Here is a 22818-nt window from a genome sequence, read left to right as displayed (position 1 = left end):
AGCAGATGATGATCCAAGTGCCTGGGGCCCTGCCACCCACATGGGAGACCCGGATGGAGTTCCTGCTCCTGGCTTTGACCTGGCCCAGCTTGGATTAGTGTGGGCATTTGGGAATTGAACCAGTGGATGGAAGTTTCTCTCTCCCTCCCTTTCTCTCTGTCTCTCTCATGTCTGCTTTTCCAAAATAAAAAATGAATCCATAAAAGGAGCTTCCAGTTTGTGGTTTAAGTGATGGAGCCAGGGAAGCTTGCCCTTCTGAGTGCTGGCGATGGTCACATGACCAAACTGGAGTAACTCAAGGTCTGCTCTTTGTCATCGCAGTCACCAGGCCTTCACTGTTTGTGTAAATCTACTCTTTGGGTCAGGGCTGTGACCTGGAGACTCCAGGTGCTCCCGGAACAGGATCAGGTGATTCCAGATGGTGATAAACTCCCTCTCCAACAAACCTGTCTCTCTCAACCCCTGTATGTCAAGCTGTTACCTGGAAGTCTCAGTGAATGTCCTGATCGGATATAATATTCATTAAGGAATAGATCGTGAAGATCTTCTCATTTGAAACATGTTACTCAAACTCAACAGTAACTGCAAAGTTTGGTTCCCTGCAGTTAGTGGAAGAATTGTTTTCTCAGGAAGGAATTTTATTACTGACATTATCCATGGAAATGCTATTTTTAAATGCTCTAGGGCTCCGGTGCCTACACTGAGGGAGGGCTCCTCTCACTGGCCCACCTGTCCAGTATTTTTGCAGGGAGAAAATTTGATCATATAGTAAAGATTATCTTTTTTTTTGGAGCTGATATTATTCAGGATTTAATTACTTAGGCCAGGAAACAGTAAACATTTCCTCCCACTCTTTACAGAGTAGCACTATGAATTAAATAGACCTTATCTTCACCATCTAGATTACGGAAACAAATACATAGCCTCAAAATAATAAATACTTTTAAAGGGGAAGGGAGAAGAAATCCAAGAGGCTAATAAGCATATGAAGATGAGCTCAACCTTCCTTGTAGCAACAGAGATGCAATTGAAAACCACAATGCATACTCATCATATTCACAAAAATTAGAGTCTGAAAATTCTAGGAATTGATGAAGTGTGGAACAATGAGAAGAATTCTGAAAAACTACTTGCAGGAGAACAAATTTGCTGTCAAAAAGTTACCAACTTACCTTTTTTTAAAAAAATTTGTTTATTTGAAAGACAGAGTTACAGAGAGAGGTAGAGACAGATAGAGATAAAGAGGTCTTCCACCTGCTGATTCACTCCCCAAATGACCACAAAGGCCAGAGCTGAGCTGATCTGAAGCCAGGAGCCAGGAACTTCTTCCAGGTCTTCCATGAAAGTGCTGGGGCCCAAGGACATGGGCCATCCTCTGTTGCTTTCCCAGGTGCATTAGCAGGGAGCTGGGACCTGAAGTGGAGCAGCTGGGACATGAACCAGCACCCATATGGGTTGCTGGTACTGCAGGCCAGAGCTTTAACTTGTTGTACCTCAGCACTAGCCCCCAACTTTTTTTTTAGAAAACTTTTATTTAATAAATATAAATTTCAAAAGTACAACTTTTGGATTATAGCGATTTTTACTCCCATAACCACCCTCCCAGCCATAAACCATCCTATCTCCTACTCCCTCTCCCATCCCGTTCTTCATTAAAATCCATTTTTAATTATAAAGATAATCTTTGTTTCTCCTGTCTAAGTAAATGATCACACTGGTTAGAAATTTCAGAAAGTGACACAAGATGGTGATAGAGATGGTGACAGAGACAGTGATAGAGATGGTGATAGGGTGTCCCTTCCCTGTCTTCGTCCTGTTTGGATGGAATACCCAGCACCTAGCCTTAAAAGTAACATCATCAGTTTTCTTTGTCCAAAAACAATCCCATTGCATTAAGGAAGAATCCTTTATTTCCAATTTACTAGAGGATTAATCAAAAGTAAACACTGACTTTTAGCCAATTACTTTTGGCATCTATTAAGGTCATTTTTCTTTGATCTGACAATGTAATGAATTAAGTTTTATGCTACATAATTAGAGCATTCTTCCATTACTTCAACCAGATCTCTTGGTCATGAAGTATTTTCTTTGAAATTATAACTAATTTCAATTTGATCATATTTTATTTGTGATTCCAAAAATATATACATAAGTAAAACCAGTTTGAAATATTCTTATTTTTATGTGTGCAGTCATTGTCAGGTTTGGTATCAGAGTTGTGCCAGCTTTAAGACACGTGTTGGGAAATGTTCCACCTTTTCTTGTTCTAAGAAAGTTTACATAACATGGTAATTTTCTGAGATAAATTTCTTTACAGTCTATGTGAATGCAATAAATGTTCATTATTTCACATTTATGGTACAGTTTTTATTTCCTTTCAAAACTGATATTCATTGCTTTGAGAAACTTTTTTCTCATGCTCAATCAATGTATTTTCTTTTTTTAAGGTTTCATTTCCATATTGGTTTTTTTTTTTTTTTTGAGAGACTGAGTGTTGAAGAGAGAGACAAAGAGAGATCTTTTACCCTCTGGTTCACTTCCCAAATGTCTTCAACAGCTCAAGCTGGGCCAGGCTGAAGCCAGGAGCCAGGAACTCCATCCGGGCCTCCCATGTGGGTAAGAAGGACCCAAGTACTTGGGCCATCCTCTGCTGCCTCCCAGGTGCATAAGTAGGAACTGGATTGGAAGCTGAGACAGCACTTCATCCCAGGCACTCCAGTACAGGATGTGGGGGTCCCAAGCAGGGGCTTAACCTGCAAGCTGTGACACCACATCTGCCCCATACATCAATATATTTTCTATGCTAACATTCATTCAGCTATCTTGAGTTGTAATGGAATGAATCATAAGTTTTCCAGTTAAAATGAATGAAAATGTGTTTTCATCTAATGGCTTTTACTTAGCAGCAGGATTTTCAGGATGGATTAAAGTTGTTAATCACTGCGGTGCAGTGGGTTAAAGCCCCAGCCTGTAGCCGGCATCCCATATGCTTGCTGGTTTCAGTCCCAGCTGCTCCTCTTCTGATCCAGCTCTCTGCTATGGTCTGGGAAAGCAGTAGAAGATGGCCCAAGTCCTTGGGCCCCTGAACCCGTGTGGGAGACCTGGAAGAAGCTCCTGGCTCTTGGCTTCGAATCAGCTCAGCTCTGGCCATTGCAGTCATTTGGGGAGTGAATCAGCAGAATGGAAGACCTCTCTCTCTCTGGCTCTACCTCTCTCTGTAACTCTGTCTTTCAAATAAATAAAATAATTCTTTAAAAAAAAAGTTGTTAATCACAAGATGGGTATATATTGCTTATTTTGGCCTGATCTTTGTTTTTGTTTTTGATATAGATATACATTTAGATACAAATAGATAAATACCTGTATTGTTATGGGACTTTTTTTTTTTTTTTTGACAGGCTGAGTGGACAGTGAGAGAGACAGAGAGAAAGGTCTTCCTTTGCCATTGGTTCACCCTCCAATGGCCGCTGCAGCCAGTGCACCACACTGATCCGAAGCCAGGAGCCAGGCGCTTCTCCCGGTCTCGTTATGGGACTTTTTAAACATTGTGTTTTTGACATTCATCAGTATTGCTACATCTATGGCTATGATATGATTATTAATTTGGATTTTTTGGTTTATTTTCAGTGTATTATTATTATTACTATTACTATGAATATGCCACAACTCATCTGACACATCTTTGGTGAAGATGTGGGTGATTTCCTATTGTTCACTATTATAAACCATGCTGTTGTAGACATGCATTACATACAGGATGCATACTTAGAAGCTGAATTGCTGGGTCATAGAATATCTTCCTATGCAACTGTGTTGGGAGGTCCAGAGAGTTCTCCAATGTAATTGTTCCTCTCCAGTCAATTATGAGAGTTCTCACTCACATTTGCTGAAACAAACCCTGACGGTTCTGTAGATTAGCACAATAGAAGTGGATAATGTGGCGTAATGTGGGCTCCTGGTTTGCAGTGAGGCTCAAGGGAAGCTCTGCCCCACAGAGTCGTTTAGGATCAGGGCTGAAGGGGCATGCGCCTTCCTCAGCTTACAGCTTCCAAGGTCACCTTGGACATCAATATCCAGCCAGCAGAGAAAGGAAGGAGATATCATGACTTTCTAATTATAGTGGCCTAGAAATAATGTGTGTAAATTTCCTTGTGAGCTGTCCTAGATACAGGGGATGCTGGGAAATGCAATTCCTGGCTGAAAAACTGCCCCCAACAGCCCTGTGCCGCGGAAGGGGTGTGTGACTGATGGTGGACAATTAGCCAGCTCTGGTTTCTGCCCATGAACTTTAGTGAGAAGCAAAGAATTCTGCCATTTAACAGAGATCACATACCTTTCTTCTGTCGTGTCTTTGGTTTGCGCTAGTTCTTCTTAGGTGCTAGCAGTTGGCTGAATGTTGGTTTTCAGTCTTCCTCCTGCACCTATCATCTTCTCTCTCACTGTTTTCATGACTTGCTCTTTTCCTCTGAGTTATGAGACCGCTTCCTCTGCTCTTGTATTCCCATCGCTAATTTCGTTTCCTTCAGCAATAATTCTACTTTTTACTGAACTCAAAGTAGACTTTAACTTAGTTATCATGTTTTAATTTCCATTAAAAATTAACTTAGTCATTTTTGTTTCTTTCCCACAAAAAATAGGGTGATGATGTATCCCAGTTTTCTCAGGATGGTCTGGTTGTCCACTTGCTATCCTGGCATAGTTTTTCTTTCTACATTTCAGTAGTGATATAATATACGTGCCGTAGAGAATGTAGAATCACTCAACTGAAGTGCACAGCTCCATGAATGCTTGTATGTATTTCCTAGTGCAATCACCATCCAGACCAAGATACAGGAAGCTTCTAGTATTCTGGAGAGCTCCATTACCTCCTCACTCCCTGATCAGATTGATTTCTGGCATTATAGATTACTGTTGTCTGTTCTCAAACTTCATATAGATGGAAACATATGGCATGTATTCTTTTGTACCCAGTTTCTTTTGTTCAACATACTGTCTAGAATCTTCATCCATGGATTTGTGTGATGTCAGCAGTTCTTTTTATTGCTGGGTAGGATTCTGTTATATGAGTATGTCATAATTTATTACTCATAGTTCTGTTTGTGAACAGTTGGTTATTTTCAGTTAAGGTGCTATGACTGTTGTCACATATGTGCCTTTTGGTGAATATAGACATTCTTTTCTCGTGGGTGAATACATGGAATTTCTGGGTCATAGGCTAGAAATACATTTAGCTTTAAGGGATATTGCCAAACAGTTTTCTAAATTGGTTGGGTCGTTTCATGCTGCCACCCACAGTGTATGTAAGTTGTAATTTTTCCACAATGCTGCAACACTTGGCCTTGTTAGTTTCAATTTTAGCCATTCTGAAGAGTGTGTGGTAGCACATCGACTGCAGTTTTAATTTCTATTTCCTGATGTATATTGATGTTGATAACTTTATGTTTATTATCTAATATTTTATAAAATAATTAAGGATTTTGCAAACATCTGAACTTAAAACTTTCTTTATTTTCACCTTATTTGGAAGGCAGAGAGAGAGAGAGAGAGACAGAGAAACAGACAGACATACCACACGGATCTCCCATCTGCTGGTTCACTCCCCAATTGCCCAAAACAGCCAGGGCTGGGCCAGTCAGTCTGAGCTGGGAACTCAGTCCAGGTCTTCCACGTGGGTGGCGGAGGCCCAGCTACTTAGGCTGTCACCTGCTGCCTCCCAGAGTGTGCAGGCAGCTGGGATCAGAAACAGAAGTTGGGACTCAACCCAGCCCTGCTGATATGGGAGACAACGTCCTAAGCAGTGTCTTTATTGCAGTGCCAAATGGCTTTCCCTGAAAACTTTTTAAATTTAGCCTGTTTGTTGTATTTTTATTAATTTTTTGGGAGGGAGGATTGTTTTATATTCTGTATTCAGATCTTTTGGGATATGTCTTCTAAATATCCTCTCCTATTTTGTCTCTCACGTTCTTACTCTCTTAGTGGTATTTTTAAATATTTTTGCTTTATTTGACAGGTAGCATTATAGACAGTGAGAGAGAGAGAGACAGAGAGAAAGGTCTTCCTTCCATTGGTTCACCCCCCAAATGGCCACTACAGCCGGAGCTGCTCCAATTCGAAGCCAGGAGCCAGGTGCTTCTTCCTGGTCCCCATGCAGGTGCAGGGTCCAAGCACTTGGGCCATCCTCCACTGCCCTTCCGGGCCACAGCAGAGAGCTGGACTGGAAGAAGAGCAACCGGGACTAGAACCCGGTGCCCATATGGGATGCCGGTGCTGCAGGCAGAGGATTAACCAAATGAGCCACAGCGCCAGCCCCTTAATGGTATTTTTTGATAAACAGAAGTTCTCGATTTTAACAAAGTCAAGTTTTGTATTTAGTTCTTTATGTATTCAAAGGTCCTGTTCTGGTGACTTTTACTGAATAGCAAATTGCTTCAAAAGATAGTGACTTATCTATTTATTTGAAAGGCACATAGACAGAAAGACAAAGATCTCCCATCTGCTGGTTCACTCCCCAAATGCTCACAAGAGTTAGGGCTGGACAGGCCAAAGCAAGGAGCTGGGAGCTCAGTCCCGTTTGCCCACATGGGTGACAGGGACTTCAACACGAGCCGTCATTGCTGCCTCCCCGGGTGCATGTTAGCAAGGGGCTGGACTCAGGAGCTGAGCTGGAACTTAGCCCAGGGGCTTCCATATGGGATGTGGGCATCCCAAGCAATGACTTGACCACTCTACCAACCAAACACCTGCCCCAACATACTGACATGAAGCAACAATCATCATTCATTATGTCTCATGGTTTCTGTGGGCAGGAGTTCCGGAAAATTAGCTCGATGTTTCTGGAGTCTCTCAGGCATTGATCATTGGATGATGGCTGGGAACTGCGCAGGCACTCATATAGCTCTCTTCTATAGGGCCCAAGGCCTCGCCATGTGATCTCCCTGTGTAGGCTGGCCTGGCTTCTCCCGGCACAGCGCCTCCCCACAGAAGGGGAGTACTCAAGAGAGGCCGAGGTGCCATTCGTGACCTGACTAGGAAGCTACGCCACAGACTTGCCCACCTAGCTTCAGAGAGGAAAATCAGATTCTGAGCACAAATGGGACAGTGGCAGTCACATTGCAGGAGAACATGGAGGGATTGGGACTGAGATCACAACCCACTTTGGAAAGCAATGATCTCTTAACAATATTAGATGGTTTGATCCATGAACATGGTAAATTTCTCCCCTTATTTTGTTTTTTACAATTTTGCCTCTTCAATGATTTGTAGATTTCAATATAGAGACCTTGGGCACCTTCTGTTGTACTTAGTTCTAATATTTGATAATGTTATGCTGTTGTATATGGTACTTTTACTTCATTTTAAGTGACTTATTGCTAAGACATAGAAACCAGTTGACCTTGTATCCTGAATCCTTGCAAAAGTCCCTTATGAATCCTAATTGTTTAGGCATCCTATTGGCCCTGGAGGACACAGGGACACTCGTGAGTCTGCACCAGTTTCAGTTTCTAGCAGGCGGGCACCTAACCACAGTTCTGTTCTACTGAGGCAGCACATCCTCCCACCTGCTTCTGTTTCTCTGACCCACGGACTCGCCTACAAAGCAGTGATGGACGGTGTGTGCTGTTATCAGGGACCTTCCTGTCCCCGCCCTTGCCTGCAGTGTTTAGCTTGTCTAGCTTGCACCTCCCAGGACACAACACAAAATTGCTGGTTCTCCTTCTGCCGGCCCCTCCCCAACACAGGCACACTACTGACCAGTTATTTCCCGGGAGCTACCACCTCCAAATAGAAGCAGTATTAGCCTCTTCAAGGAGCAGCAGTCCCATGGCGTATGGGTGCTCACCGGCTTCCCAGTTGGTACAGACCTGGGGGCTCTGTGTCTGTGACCAAAAGTAGAGCCAACTGGTTTCCCATTCATCCTTCACGAAGCAAAATGTGGATTGGTTTGCACCAACGTGAAGCATCCCACCTTAGAATTATGGAGCATGCCTCTGAGAGTCAGGCTGAGCCGTTGATGTGGGCAAAGTTTCTGGTGTTGTTCTGAGCTCTTGTTTGTTCCTTTGTTTTCGCAAGAGTCATCAGAAAAGTTGGTAGAGGCCATCTGAGACACTTTGGGTCAAATCAATCTACAGCAGAAATTATTTCTTTGTGGTCACTGATTTTTATATATGTGCAGAGATCTGTCATTAGGAAAGAGGCGATGTGTCAGAAACCAGAGAAATAGAATTGTTCTTGGTCGGGCAGAATGACATAAAGAGATAGAATCTGAGCATCCGAGAATGCTATTATCTTGTCACTTGTAAGGAGACGTTCACACAGGACCTGTCTTCTCCATACAGATGTCATTGCATTGATTTTGGCCTGGAGAGAGGCCCCTCCTGTCTCTCCCACTTGATCACCCTGTGGCAGGTGACATTTCCTAACCGCTGGACACTGCTAGCATCTCTCCCACCAGCTCATGCTCCTAGCATGCAGATCTGCTCCACTACATGAAGACTCCAGGGCCAGCTGTTCGCTTCTCAAACTTCCTTCCTGGTGTATTATAAAGCCATTTGACTCAGCAGTTAAACCTGGACAAACACAAGAGAAAGAGGAGGGTCTGGGGGGACCACCCATTTATCGTGATTAAATATCTAATCTACAGGACTTTGAGGCTCGATCTGTTTTTTTGAAAGCTCCTTTCATTTTACTGGCTTTTTGTTGTCGTTATTGTTGTTGTGGTTAATAATCTTTTTGCCCCTCAAAAATTGTGATTTTATGGGCCGGTGCCGCAGCTCAATAGGCTAATCCTCCACCTGCAGTGCTGGCACCCAGGTTCTAGTCCCGGTCAGGGCGCCGGATTCTGTCACGGTTGCTCCTCTTCCAGTCCAGCTCTCTGTTGTGGCCCAGGAGTGCAGTGGAGGATGGCCCAAGTGCTTGGGCCCTGCACCCGCATGGGAGACCGGGAGAAGCGCACCTGGCTCCTGGCTTCTGATTAGTGCAGTGCGCTGGCCACAGCGCACCAGCCACAGCAGCCATTGGGGGGTGAGCCAACAGAAAAGGAAGACCTTTCTCTCTCTCTCTCTCTCTCACTGTCCACTCTGCCTGTCAAAAAAAAAAAAAAATTGTGATTTTAGACTTGCAGGGTCGACATAGATTCTCAAAACATCTGAAGTGGTGGTGGTTTTATGATTTTGCTGGTAATATCTTCCCCAAAAAAAGAATTTGGAGTTATTGGAAAATTTAAGAATTTGTTCAAAGATTACTTCACTAATTCCTCGAATATTTATGGAGAATCAATTACCTTCTAGACTTTGTGCGAGGTATATAAACTCTAATGGAGAAGGTAGACATAAAAACCAACAATTTTGGAAGTCTGTATAGAATTATAATTGTGGGATGGATGTATTTATGAAATCAGATCAAAGAAAAGGCCCTTTACTTTTTGTAAGTCAAATTAAATCCGGCTTGAGAAGCCACTTGCTCAGGTTGATCAGGTTCACCCAGAGGAACCCCGTCAGCCTCCAGCTGATGGATCCAGGGAAATGCAGGAGGACCCTCCCCTTAGCGCTGGTCCCCGTCCTGGCCAGTGCTGCCCTGCAATGGTAGCTTATTCCTCAGGGGTTCTACCGCCTGCTTCCAAATTCGACCACGGCAAGCCTCCTGAGACACCACGCTTGCAGCCTTTGGTGCCTCAGCTCCTCAGCACCTTAGCAGCTGCCATCGCCTCTGCCACTGCTGGGGAGACGGTGCTGTGTGGCTGGGCTCAGAGAGGCACCAGCTTTCCCCTCTACACCCGCTCTCCATGGCTCGCACACCGCCCTGGGTTCCCACTCATCCCCCCCAGGCCATCCTTCTGGGGCTGGCAAGAGGAGTGTGGTTTGGAAGGGCACCCATACCTGCACTTGGGGGTTAGATGAAACACCTCGAGATGAGGACAAGGGGTGGGGAGTTGCCTTGAGGAAGTGAGGTTTACACTAAGCCTGGAAGATGACTAGGAGGTAACCAGTAAAGACTAACACTTGGTGACCTGGAAGGCCTCTGTGTGTGTGTGTGTTTCTGAGAATGTGAGAATGTGCTAAGGGTGAAAAGTTAATAGAATTAGAAGGATGACATTTGCATTGTGAGTATAGCTTGCTGGGCAGGGCTATCTCAGCTCGACCTCCTGTCTAGATATCCCTTATCTTCCTGGGGCTTCTGGAGTGGTGGCTGCAGGAGCCAGGGAGTTCGGAGTTGGGGTTATTTAGAATGATTGCCAAGGATAAATCATTGAACACGTTCCAGACTCTGCTTTGCTCGAACTGTGAATTCTTTTGAACCATGCACCACCGCCATGCGTGTGAGCACACGCTTGGTGTTTGTTAGGGCTCCTGTGTGTGAAGCTGCGCGCGGAGAGAGCCCCTCCCAGGGAGGACGTTCTTGTCATTCCTCATTCTCTTAGTCACTGGTTCTCCTCCAAGTTCCTTCAGCTTCCTTCAGCTAGAATGGTTGTAGGTAGGTTTTCTCTTTCTTTCCTCTCTTCATCTTCTTCTTTGCGAGTTTTAAAAATAAGAAATGGGCAAAACCGACCTTTTTTTTCCCCCACAATCAAAATACAGAACAAATGGGACCCTTATGATATTTAATTTTCTCAAAGGTGAGCCTTTGCAAATAATGCAATCAATTTTCACAACCCTTCTACAAACACTCCATCTTCTCTAACTTGGTTCTAAGCTTTACCTTCACTCCCAAGGAAGCCAGTTCCAGTGTTCATTGAAAGCCCTCCCCTGGCGCTATCAGAAATGCCCTAGTTTACCCAGCACAGCCCAGAGAGCAGAAGGCAGGCAGGAGATCCCTGAGCCGTGCTGGTCCTCACGGGAATCCCGCTGCTTACATTTCTGTTACATTAAGATAAGGACTCCTGACTGCTAACTTCTTCAAGAAAAGGGCGATTGCTTTCTTTCTCATACAGATAGGCCATTCAGCAGCAGCCTCATCAGCTGAGCTGGCAGGAGAATCCAGAGAGACCCTGAGAGCTCCTGGATCTGCATGATGAGTGAGACAACAGGATGCTGTCTTTAATTCCTCTTCGCCAAGGGTCCCCCAGGGGGGTGGCATCCTCCGCGGGACAGAAGCAGTGACTTCAGCTTGTTGTAGGTGTGATGGGAGGAGCCAACGTGCACCGAGCCCACTCTGTGCCAAGCCCTGGGTTTGAAGTTCAGAAGGTCAGGGCTCAAATTCTTGTTCTCACATTTCTGAGCTGTGCAGCCCTAGACTACTTGCTCTCTCGGAGTGTCAGTTTTCACAGAGGGAAAATGGGGATAGCGTTGTACACCTGCGGTACAGGGTTTGTGAGGAGATCAAACGAGGCAGTGATTCAGAAGCTCTCTCTAAATGGCACCACAAGAGGGACCTTTTGATGATCTCACCAGTGTGATCCAACAGCAATAACCCAGGACCTGTGCCATCCCGGGGAATTCCACGGTCCTGCCCTACTGGCGGAACAGGTCCCTGGCCAGCTCCTGGCTGGCATCAGGAGGAAGCCTGTGGTAGCTGGCTGGCCAGATCTCTAGTGATATTTAAGCTAAGGACGGGGCAGGCACATTTTTCTCCTATCTGGGGTGCAAGTGCAGGTCATAGGTGAAGGCCGCGCACTAAGCAGGAACTCGGTTATGCTGAGTTCTTTACTATGACACTAGAAAAAAAACAGGCGCTGCTAACTTCATGCCATTGCTCGCAGGAAACAAAACAAAACAAAACCCACAAGTCCAGGTATCTGAGAGTAAGAGATAAAAAGGCAAAATGAAGTATGTTTTGGACCAGGCTAGAAGTCAAGGGGTCATTGTCATTGGTCATTGAAAATGCCACTCATGCTACAGGAGAAAGCGAGGTCCGTGGATCACAGCTGAATGAAAGATGGCCAAGTGGTTTTGATTACAACAAGATCAAATGTTAGCAGAGGCTCCTAGATCTAAGGACAAAACACAAAGCATCGCTCGATAAAATGACACAGACATATGAATGCTTTGCTTCTCCTTTGTTAGTAAACAGAGAGAAAGTGAGGAATGGGCAGGGAGTGAGGAAAGAGAAAAATCCACAGGAGAGGGAGCGAGGCAGGGAAACAGGCACCCAGGAGGTAGCAAGCAGGGAGCCGAGACAGCAGAGGGCGAGAAGCAACAGCAGGTTCCAAAGCAGCTCAGGGGCTGGCATTTGGGCTGGCAGTGAAGACACAGGTCAGGACACCTGCGTCCCACATGGGACTGCCCGAGTTGGGCTCCCGGTTCCAGCTCCCAGCGCACCCGCTTGGCAGTTGCTGATATTATGGTCCTTACTTGAGAACAAGCCAGCATCAGACAGAAGAACTCTGTCCTGTCAAACTGTGCTTTGCCGGGCCTATGCATGTGCCCATTTAGCCTCATCCCTGCCTCTTCCATGTGAGGTGATGACAGTCACTGTGCATCCAGTGTTTCCATCTTGCCCTCTTTAGTGCACATCCTCTCCTTAATCTCTCCTAGTGGCTCTGTCCTGGATACTGCACCACCCCCCTTTCACAGGAAGGAAATTGACCATCACAAGGGGTCTTTGGGACCTTCTGTCCAGAGCTGGGCTTTGAACCCAGACACCACAAAAGTCTGTACAATTTCCATCATGCACCTGTGACCCTCGAGGGCTCAGTCCCAGTGGTGTCAGGCAGTCTTTCAACCTAGAACCACCCAGGCTTTTGTGAGTTAAAGACGGCTGTGTCTGGTCCAAGCCCTGCCCCTGTTGGGTCTGGTTTTCTCTGAGGTGGGGGACTGCGCGAGCATCCGAAAGGAAGGAGGATTCCAAAGCGTGGGAGTCGGATGGGAAGGAGAGGGAAGGGGTGTGTCCACCATTGCATGGATGTTTCCAGCCAATAATGGGCTTGCTGCAAAAGGTCAAAGGTCACTTGGCCCAGCTGACCAAGGAACTGGGAATGCTTCATTTCCTGGGAAATGAATGGACAATTCAGGGCCTAGCCATAAATCTAAAAAAAATAGTAAACAAGGGAAGCTCTTCAAGACTCCTCAGCAATTTAGCGTGATTGATTCTTATTCACGGGAGATGCCAAAAAAAATGCACGAGTTACTACAATTTCTTTTTTTGTAAGAAGCTGAAAAGGGGGAACACGCGAATGTTTTCACTGTCTCTCACTTGGACGTTTCTAATCCAAAGTAAACAGGGGACCTCTGTGCTTTGTGTGGGACAGTGGCAGACACAGGGCCCTTGTTCCAGCAGCGGGCAGTATCGGCCCATCACAGGCCCCGGCTCACACTGAGGCGCCTGTGTCCCGGCCAGCCTCCGTTCCGCCTGCACTGGTGCAGCAGCACAAACAGCTCAAGTTCAAGTTGCATCTCCCACCCCGAATCTTCTCTACCTCTATGAAAATAGAGATACCCTCTGGACTCTCATTCCCCGTGGCTCTGCCCCCCGCCACTGCCCCCGCCGCCTCTCCTTCTGAAAGAAACCAGCCTACTTCTTATTGCAAAAGTGAACTTTACCCCGTGGGGAAAACTCGAGTAAGGAAGAGCAAAGAGAAGAATAGATAAAGAATCACTCAATTTTGCCACCCAGAAATGCCAAAACGCTTTGGTCTACCTGTAGCCTTCCAGCTATTTCTCTGTGCGTGTACAATAACATATCAATGCGGGAAGCACAACTTTTGTCTCAGACTGGACAGTTTTCTAAGTCATGGCCAAAATACATTGCAACCGGATGAAAGGGCTAAATGGAGAAGCATTGGAATAGATGTGAGTGAACATTTATTCCAGGTGTTGCTCCCTTGGGGTCTTCAGAAAGTCTACACATGCCTTCAACAACATGCACAGTGTGGTTGCTACAGATCGGTGGGGAGCAGACAAGAGAGTCCATGTGATCCAGAGAAATGGCTTGGGAAAAATGCCCAAAGTTGGAAGCAGCCTGCCATGCAGCTGGCAGGGATGTTGACTGGCAAAACTTCTCTGTTGTGCAGTTTGGATATGTGTGTATTTGTATTATGGCCATAAGAACACATTATGCAGGGGGCCAGCACCATGGCGCAGTGGGTTAATCCTCCACCTGTGGCACTAGCATCCCATATGGGTGCCGGTTCTGGTCCCGCTCCTCCTCTTCCAATCCAGCTCTCTGCTGTGGCCTGGGAAAGCAGTAGATGGCCCAAGTGCTTGGGCCCCTGCACTCGCAAGGGAGACCTGGAAGAAGCGCCTGGCTCCCGGTTTTGAATCTACTCAGCTCCAGCCATTTCGGCCATTTGTAGGGTGAACCAATGGAAGGAAGACCTTTCTCTCTGTCTCTTCCTCTCACTGTCTGTAACTCTACCTCTCAAATAAATAACTAAAATCTTTAAAAAAAAACACATTATGCAGCTAAAATAATATAAAACAGGGTGAAACTGAGGGACAGAAATAGACACAGATCACTCATACAGAATATAAAGTCTGCAGTGGGGTGGAGGCCAAGAATATAAAGTTGTGGTGTGATAGAGGCGTGACTTCAAACGGTGGAGAAAATTAGATACAGGTGTGCGTATCAAGCAACCTTGAGATTCATCCCATCAAGTCACACTGTATGGAAACGTTATACAAATTGGTTCAGTGAGCATCCTTGTGTAGTTTCTGTCTCTAACAGGAAATCTTGTAATAGTTACATATGAGGAATTTTATTTTACTTATTCATTTTCATTTTATTTGACAGCCAGAGAGACACGAGAGAGAGAGAGACAGAGACAGACAGACAGATCTTCCATCTGCTGGTTCATTCCTCAAATGCCCACAACAGCCAGGGCTGGGTCAGGTGGAAGCCAGGAGCCAAGAACTCCATCCAGCTATCCCATGTGAATGACAGAGACCCGAGTAGCTGGGTCATCCTTTGCTGCCTCCAAGGGAATTGCACTGGCAGGAGGCTGGGCTCAGAAGTGGAGACGAGGCTGAATGAAGGCACTCCATAGGAGATGCGCTGCCCCAAGTAGCATTTTAAGCACTGTGCCGAACACCCTCTTCCACAAGAATTTTAACAGGAATACTTCTAGTGTTCACAATGCTGACTTGACACAGGCATTCTTTGCATTAAACATCCAATGCCTAGCTAATTTAGACCTTTTCAAGCAACTTTAGAGATGTGTTTTATTTTTTATTTTAAAATGTAATTATGTGAATTAATTACCTGAACTACTAGAACAAACCCTTCTTGGTCACATTTGTTACTTTTACTAACATTTTTATTTTTATTTGTTAGCATCTTACTTATCTTTTTTTCACCTGTGCTTAAGTTGGATTGACTACTTTCTTTTCCTTTTTGTTTTCACTAATTTCATTAGTTTGGAATCTCAGAGTTACCTTGGTTTCAAAAACTGAATTATGGGCTGGTGCCGTGGCTCACTTAGCTAATCCTCCAGCTGTGGTGCCAGCACCCCAGGTTCTAGTCCCGGTTGGGGTGCTGGGTTCTAGTCCTGGTTGCTCCTCTTCCAGGCCAGCTCTCTACTGTGGCCCAAGAGGGCAGTGGAGGATGGCCCAAGTGATTGGGTCCCTGCACCCGCATGGGACACCAGGAGGAAGTACCCGGCTCCTGGCTTCAGATCGGCGCAGCACCGGCCATGGTGGCCATTAGGGGAGTGAACCAACGGAAGGAAGACCTTTCTCTCTGTCTCTCTCTCACTGTCTATAACTCTCTCTCTCTCTCTCTCTCTTTCTCTCACTGTCTAACTCTGCCTGGCAAAAAAATTTTAAAAAAACTGAATTATGAATGTTTCCATCCTGTATTATATTCTAGAACATTTTAAACAGCAAGATTATTAAAATTTTTGTGCTCTAAATGAAATCTATAACACTCTAGAACAGATATATTTTATGGGATAATGGTTATTGTTAAGACTTGATAGTGTACTTTTATTTGTTTGAAAGACAAAGTGACAGAGAGAAAATTGATCTGCTGTCTATGGTGCACAGTTCCTCTAACTGCCTGCAACAGCCAGGGCTGGGCCAGGCTGAGGGCAGGAGCCAGGAACACCCTGGGGTCTTTCACATAGCAGCAGGGAGCCAGATACTTCCTTCTTCACCTGCTGCCTCTCGGGATGAACATGAACAGGAAGCAGCATCCAAAGCAGAGGCAGGACTCGAACCCAGACACTCTGATAAAGGGTGCGTGTGTCTCAAGCATTGGCTCCACTTGCTGCACCACTACACCTGCCCCTATGGAATAACTATTTAGCAACTTTTCCATTTCTCCTCGGATTGTTAGTCTTTTCAAATTTGTGTCTCTCACATGGGTGGCAGGGATCCAAGGACTTGAGCCACCATCTGCTGGCACATTAGCAGGAAGCTGGCACTCAAACCAGCACTCAGATGTGAGTATCCCAAGTGGCAGCTTAACTCACTGCACCATGACACCTGCCCATGGAAGTTTCTGATTTTCTCTCTTCTTTATGATTAGTCTTGCCTTTGTTTTAAGATACTCTTGCACTCTGAGTTTTACCTTTTATAATTCATTATTTTCCGCTTTAATTGTGACCCTATATTTCTGCCTTCCCTAGCTTAACTTTATTCCTCTTTTCTATTTCGATTGAATTGTTATTTCATTTAGTTTTGCTGTTTCTGAATAATAGAAAATATGTGACTACAAATTTTTCTTTGCATATAGCTGTGGCTGAATCTCAAGTACTCATCACTATTTTGTAGCATAATTTTCATATTATCTTTATCCAAGAGTAATTTAGGACAAAAATTTTGATTTCCAAGGGATTGGATGTTTAAGTTGTCTTTTGTTATTAAGTTCTAATTTAATTGGATTATAACCAATGACTATAGCCTAAAATGTACTTTCTTCTTGGCATTTAGAAAGGTTTTACTTGCAAATTAGCATATAATCATTAAAAATCTTAGAAGGTTCTTTACAATCTTCCAAGGGTGCCTGAAAGAACTATATTGACACTTATAGGGTAAAACTTTTTGTTTTATATACACTAATATTGGACAAATTATCCACATTCATCATCACTTCACTTCACTTTTATTCTTTTGAGGCATCACAGAGAGAGAAGTTCAGGTTTCACAAAATGTACCCATTATCTATTAGCAGTTGAAAATGATGGCGTTATATTACTTCTCACCATTCTGTGGGCTGGCTGAGTTCACTGACAGCCAAATTCAGCTGGTGGGTGGGACCGGGGCTGCTCTCTGCTCCGTGTGGCCTCTCGTCCTCTTGTAGACTAGACTGGGCTTCTGCTGAGATGGCAGAGACATTCCAGGAGGGCGGGCCAGAGCCTACCTGCGCCACTCACTGGTGTCCCATGGAATAAAGTGATCACATGGCCAGACTCCGGTTCAGTGTGGGAGAGGGCGGCACGAGGCCTGGGTAACGGGAGTGTGAGGGCCATGGATGCCACCGCCCACCAGCACAGAGGGATTGTAGCTTGTCCTTGCACTTCTCCTTGTATCTCCAACAGTTTTGACCAAATGATTGTACTCCTCTATCTTTGGCTGAAATTTTGATTTTCGTGTTACCTCCCCAGATTTCCTTTAATTTGCATTGACTTGGCAATTGCTTTTGTTTTCTGTATCACTGATAGGAATGTTTCTAGAAAGCCTCCAGTCAGATTTGTAGTTACAGGGAGAGTTGAGCTTATTCATGTTTAATGGGAACATGGGCAGGTTCGTGCTCACTTACACCATGGATGACGTACAGCATGTACGAGATGTGCCCCACGTGACTTTCCCATTGCTTGTTTCTGCCTGCAGCCCTTGTCACAGCTAACTCACGGGCCTCACCGGGTTCCGGTGGTGCTCGCTCTCCAAGGAGTCTTTTCTCCTCTACAGGGTGAATTGAAGGTTGTCAAACCCTTCTCATGTAGGGTATAACAGAAATTCCTCGAAATGACAGATAGGTGGGTGGAACCCTTTTCAGTTCTGAACGATGACAGATTTTCCCTTATCATTATTTTTCTGGGAGTGTGGAAGGGAGGTTCAGTGTGAGGACTTGGCTGTCTGTTGCAGGATGAAGCCTGTCCTTGCACTCTGCTCAGTCTCTTTAGACAAGACCCCTCCTCTCACCACGGGAGACAGACCAGCCTCCCTATCAGTTCTGTGCTCTCTCTCTGAGCTCCCCATTAAAAACATTGTGGATATCCTAGCTCGGTTTTTTTCTGCCTTGTATCTCGTGCCTCACTTGCTCCCCTTTTCTTCTGAGCTGGGGGGGGAAGTTTCTTCAGGCAGACAGACCCAGCACGGCAAAATAAATGATGAAGTCCCCCCCCCCCCCGCCCCACGCCACCCGCAGTTCTCTAGCTCTCTGATTGCTTTCCTTCCTTGCTGCTTTACATTGTCTTTTTCCGTCGCCTTTGGCTTCTGTTGATCTGTTGATCGTCAGTCTTCTTTTCCATCAACATCATTGGTTGTCGTTGCCAGGCTCCCCCGCACTTGACCTGGGACTTTCCCACAGGCACTCCTGGCAAATGTGGGGACCATCGACCCAGACACCAGCAGGGTGTGGTGGTGTGGTGGCGGCGTGGTGGTGGCTGCTGGCTGACAGTGACAGCGAGTGAAGCCTGCTTGAACTTGGAGTCCTTCTGCCTCCCAGACATCGGCTGCGCTCCACCTTCTGGGTCTTGCAGCCCGGGCCTCTAGGAAGGGCATGAGCTGTATCAGAAAATGATGTGCTTCATTGCAGCAGCCATTCAGTGACCCTACGTCCTAGAGACTCTGACTGAGTGCCTTGATGGGACACAGAGCTGGTAGGGCCACCCGTGCAGCCACCAACCTCCGGACTTCATGCCTGGTGTTAGCACCATGCTGTCATTCTGTGACCTTCTCTGACAAAAAGAGGCTGCAAGTTCACACCCAGGTAGACCCGAGAGCTTCATTCTGCTTTCCCCAGGTAGACCCGAGAGCACGGGGCTGCAGGTGCGAGGCAGGTTGCAGCAGCTGCACAGCACCTGTGGCTGAGGACAAAGCAGCTGCCACTATTGCTTCCTACCCAACCCACACGCTGGAGGTGAAGACCGTGTACAAAGCAGCCCAGCATAAGGTTTCCCGCTTCTTCCGCCAGCTAGAGATAAGGAGGACCCCCATAGCTGAGGCCCCAGAGGGGCTGCAACATGAACAACCCCCTGCTGTGGGTTAGATGTCTTTTTCTAAATCCCCCCACACGTTAAAATCTACTCACTCTGCTTAAGCACAATTCCCCAGAGTCTTAATAAAACTTCTTTCTCTCTGCACACAGATGGCACCTGACCTTTGCCTTCCTCCTGTGTCAGGGGCCCCCACCCCCTCCCTGCGGCTGCTGCCACCCCGGAAGCCCATTGCTCTCTGAGGCCTGTCTGCAGGTATTGAAATTCCTTCCATGCTGTGGCCCATGGCTCTGCTTCCTCCCTCAGAGCGGCTGGGCTGATTATTCACTAGTAGCTGGGGGGTAATTGCCTAGCTGCACAGCGAGCTCAGCTGGGCCGGATCATTCAGGGCCCGTGGTCTCACAATCACCCCCAGAAATGAATCAGGAAGGCGGGGGAGGCTGATCCCAGTGAAGAAGGGGCCTCTTTAAGCAGACCCTTTGCAATGAGCGCACGTAAAAAAGGAGAGGGAAAACTGACAGTGGGGTTGTGCTGGAACATCACACAGCGCTCTCCTTTGCACAGAGAGGACAGGCTGGGATGGGCCTGTCACAGCAGGGCTTATGCTGAGCTCAAGGTCAGCTGCAGCCCGGGTGTGTAAAGGCAGGTGGGCAGATTCCTAGAGGAGGTCGCATGTGCACCGAGAAACAGGAGATTCTGTGGCCACGGGAGACAGGTGTAGCGTGTGTAGGTGAAGGAACGCATCTGAGTCTCCCCAAAGCTTCCAGGGTCTACACTGGAATTCCATTTGGCTCCAAGAGCAATGTATTGTGCGCTTTCCCCCATAAGTCACACCTCTAGGAAAAGTGTACTGTAAGCTGCTTTCTGTAATATTTTTTCTTATTTCTCTCACATCAGAAGCTGAGAAATGGATTTTTAGCTCCTGAGTTACCTTTGAATTATTTCCCATAGGAAAGGATGTGCCTGCGTCTGAGGAGGAGGGTGTTAAGCATGTGCCCAGAAAAGGAACTGATTTGGAAAATAACAAAATAAGGAGAATGGTAGGTAACTAAGGGAAAGATGGGTCCACTGAGGGGGGTTTTCACTCCATAATAGATGGCTTTGTTGATATCAAATATTGTAATAAGAATGCAAGTAAATTCTTGCATTTTAAAAAAATTTATTATTTATTTGAAAGGCAGAGTTAGAGAGAGGTAGAGACAGAGAGAGAGGTCTTCCATCCGCTGGTTCACTCCCCAAATGGCTGCAACGGCCAGAGATGAGCTGATCTGAAGCCAGGAGCCAGGAGCTTCCTCCTAGTCTCCCACATGGGTGCAGGGGCCCAAACCCCTGAGCCACCTTTTGCTGCTTCCCCAGACCATAGCAGAGAGCAGGATCAGAAGTGGAGCAGCTGGAACTTGAACCAGTGCCTGTATGGACGCCACATCACAGGCAGAGGCTTTGCCCTCTATTCCACAGCGCCGGCCCTAAATTCTTGCATTTTGTCCTCCTACCAACCCAACAAGTATTATCCTTATTAAAAACATGGAAACCCAACAGTGTAGTCTAAAAAGCAACACATGAGCCTTGGAAGTACCTCGTTTTGCTTTTAAAATAAGAGCTCTGCCATTTGTTGGCTATGCAGCTCCACGTAAGTTACTGAACTCTTGGATCCCAATTGTTTTCCTAGAAGAGGGGGACACAGGGTCTATCTCACTGAGTCATGAGGATTAAATGAGATGACAACTAAGGACATTACGTTTCCTGTTAGTGCTGAGAAAAGTGCTCAAAAATTGTTTCAATTCACTTTACAAAAAATGATGTCTAAGTTAAAAAAAATCCTTGATTATCTGACTTGAAAAAATTGGAAGGTTATACACAAACGATGGGCTCTTGAAAAGCTTAGGGGGAGGAATGATGATTTTCAAGTGTTAAAATGTGCTTTGATTTGGGTGCTCTTTAGGCTGCAAGATGGCAAATTCTCTTTTGATTAAAAAGACTTTCTAATCCTGCAGGAGACAAAAGCCCACTGGCTGGATTCTGCTGCTACTTTTCCCCACACTTAACTTTGTGTGGGGGCAGGGGACAGAGAAGTAGGGGACTGCTGAACCTCACTCTGGACAGCCAACCCTGAGCTGCAGGGGGAAGCAAGGGGACAGGCCCATTCTCCAGTCCTGGACAGCAGAGTGGGGGCAGGGGAGGCTAGGAGGAGAAGTCCAGATTCCTTCCCTCTCATAGCCAAGGCAGGCAGGCTAGCCCAAGCAGGACACAGCAAAGCCACCAGAACCGGTCAAGACCAACCAGAAGGGGGTGACCCAGATGCTGGAGGGAGCAGTAAAGAAAGTGTGTGTCTTGCACCTGCTTTGAGCGGACAAAATAGTTTACAGGTAAGTTCCTGTACCCCACATTCACCATGAAATCCTCCTTGCTGATCATTAAGGCTGAAATGGCAACGAAGTATCCTCTGACCAGGGTACTGCAGGGAGTGATCGGCACCCTTTTCAAAAACCCTTTCTTAGGCTGATGCTTTCTGTGCACAGCTGAGACCAATGGCCTAGTGCTTGCTTTTTGGAACCCAGGCCCCTCCACTCCTGTAAAATGTGCTGACTTTTTTTTTTTTAATTAATTTATTTATTCGAAAGTTGAAGTTACAAAGAGATGGAGGGGCAGGGAGGGGGAGGAGGGAGAGAGAGAGAGGGAAGAGAAAAAGTGAATCTTCCAGCCACTGGTTCATACCCAGGTGGTCACAACGGCTGGGTTGAGGCCAGGCCAAAGCCAGAAACTTCTTCCAGGCCTCCTACATGGGTGCAGGGGCCCAAGCACTTGGGCCATCTTCTGCTTTCCAAGGCCCATCAGCAGGGAGCTGGATCTGAAGTGAAGCAGCCAGGACTCTAAGCAGCCCCATATGGGATGGACGCAGGTGGTGGCTTTACCTGCTTCGCCACAGCACTGGCCCCTGCACTGACTTTCAGAGTCTGAGGCTGCCGCCAAGCAAACAGCAAAAGATTCCCCAGCTACAGCACCTCCCCTTTGCAAGGGGAGGGGGTCCACCTGCAGCATCCAGGCAGAAGGTGGGCTACTGGAGAATGTGGTGGTCACTGACTCTCAGGGCCTGCTGTCCTCTATGTGCCCATCCCACCCCACCCTCCACATAGGGATCGTCCATTCTCTGCCCAGAGTATCTTTCTTTCTTTTTTTTTTTTTTTTTGAAAGGCAGAGTGGACAGTGAGAGAGAGAGACAGAGAGAAAGGTCTTCCTTTTACCGTTGGTTCACCCTCCAATGGCCGCCGCTGCCAGCGCACCACACTGATCCGAAGCCAGGAGCCAGGTGTTTCTCCTGGTCTCCCATGTGGGTGCAGGGCCCAAGGACTTGGGCCATCCTCCACTGCACTCCCAGGCCACAGCAGAGAGCTGGACAGAGAGCTGGGTGACCGGGACAGAATCCGGCGCCCCGACTGGGACTAGAGCTCAGGGTGCCGGCGCCGCAGGCGGAGGATTAGCCTATTGAGCCGCAGAGCCGGCCTAGAGTATCATTCTTATGTCTTCCCACCTCCGCAATGCCAGCTCCAAGCCACAAACCCTGAAAGGGTCACCCAAGTAACTGTGGCTCATACAGCCCTCTCTTGGGACACAATTCAGCGGCTTGCTACTTGGCTCTTCGTCTCAGCGACGTATCAGCGCCAGGCCAGAAGGGCGAAGGCTCACTGATATTAACCATGCACCCACCTGGGGACAGAGAGCGGCTTGCCCGACAGGTGTCCCAGATTGGTGGGAATGGGTGCGCAGGTGGGAAAACTGGCTTCACAAAT

Source organism: Lepus europaeus, chromosome 13 (assembly GCF_033115175.1).
Source record: "Lepus europaeus isolate LE1 chromosome 13, mLepTim1.pri, whole genome shotgun sequence".
NCBI lineage: Eukaryota > Metazoa > Chordata > Mammalia > Lagomorpha > Leporidae > Lepus > Lepus europaeus.
This window is presented reverse-complemented; position numbering follows the sequence as displayed.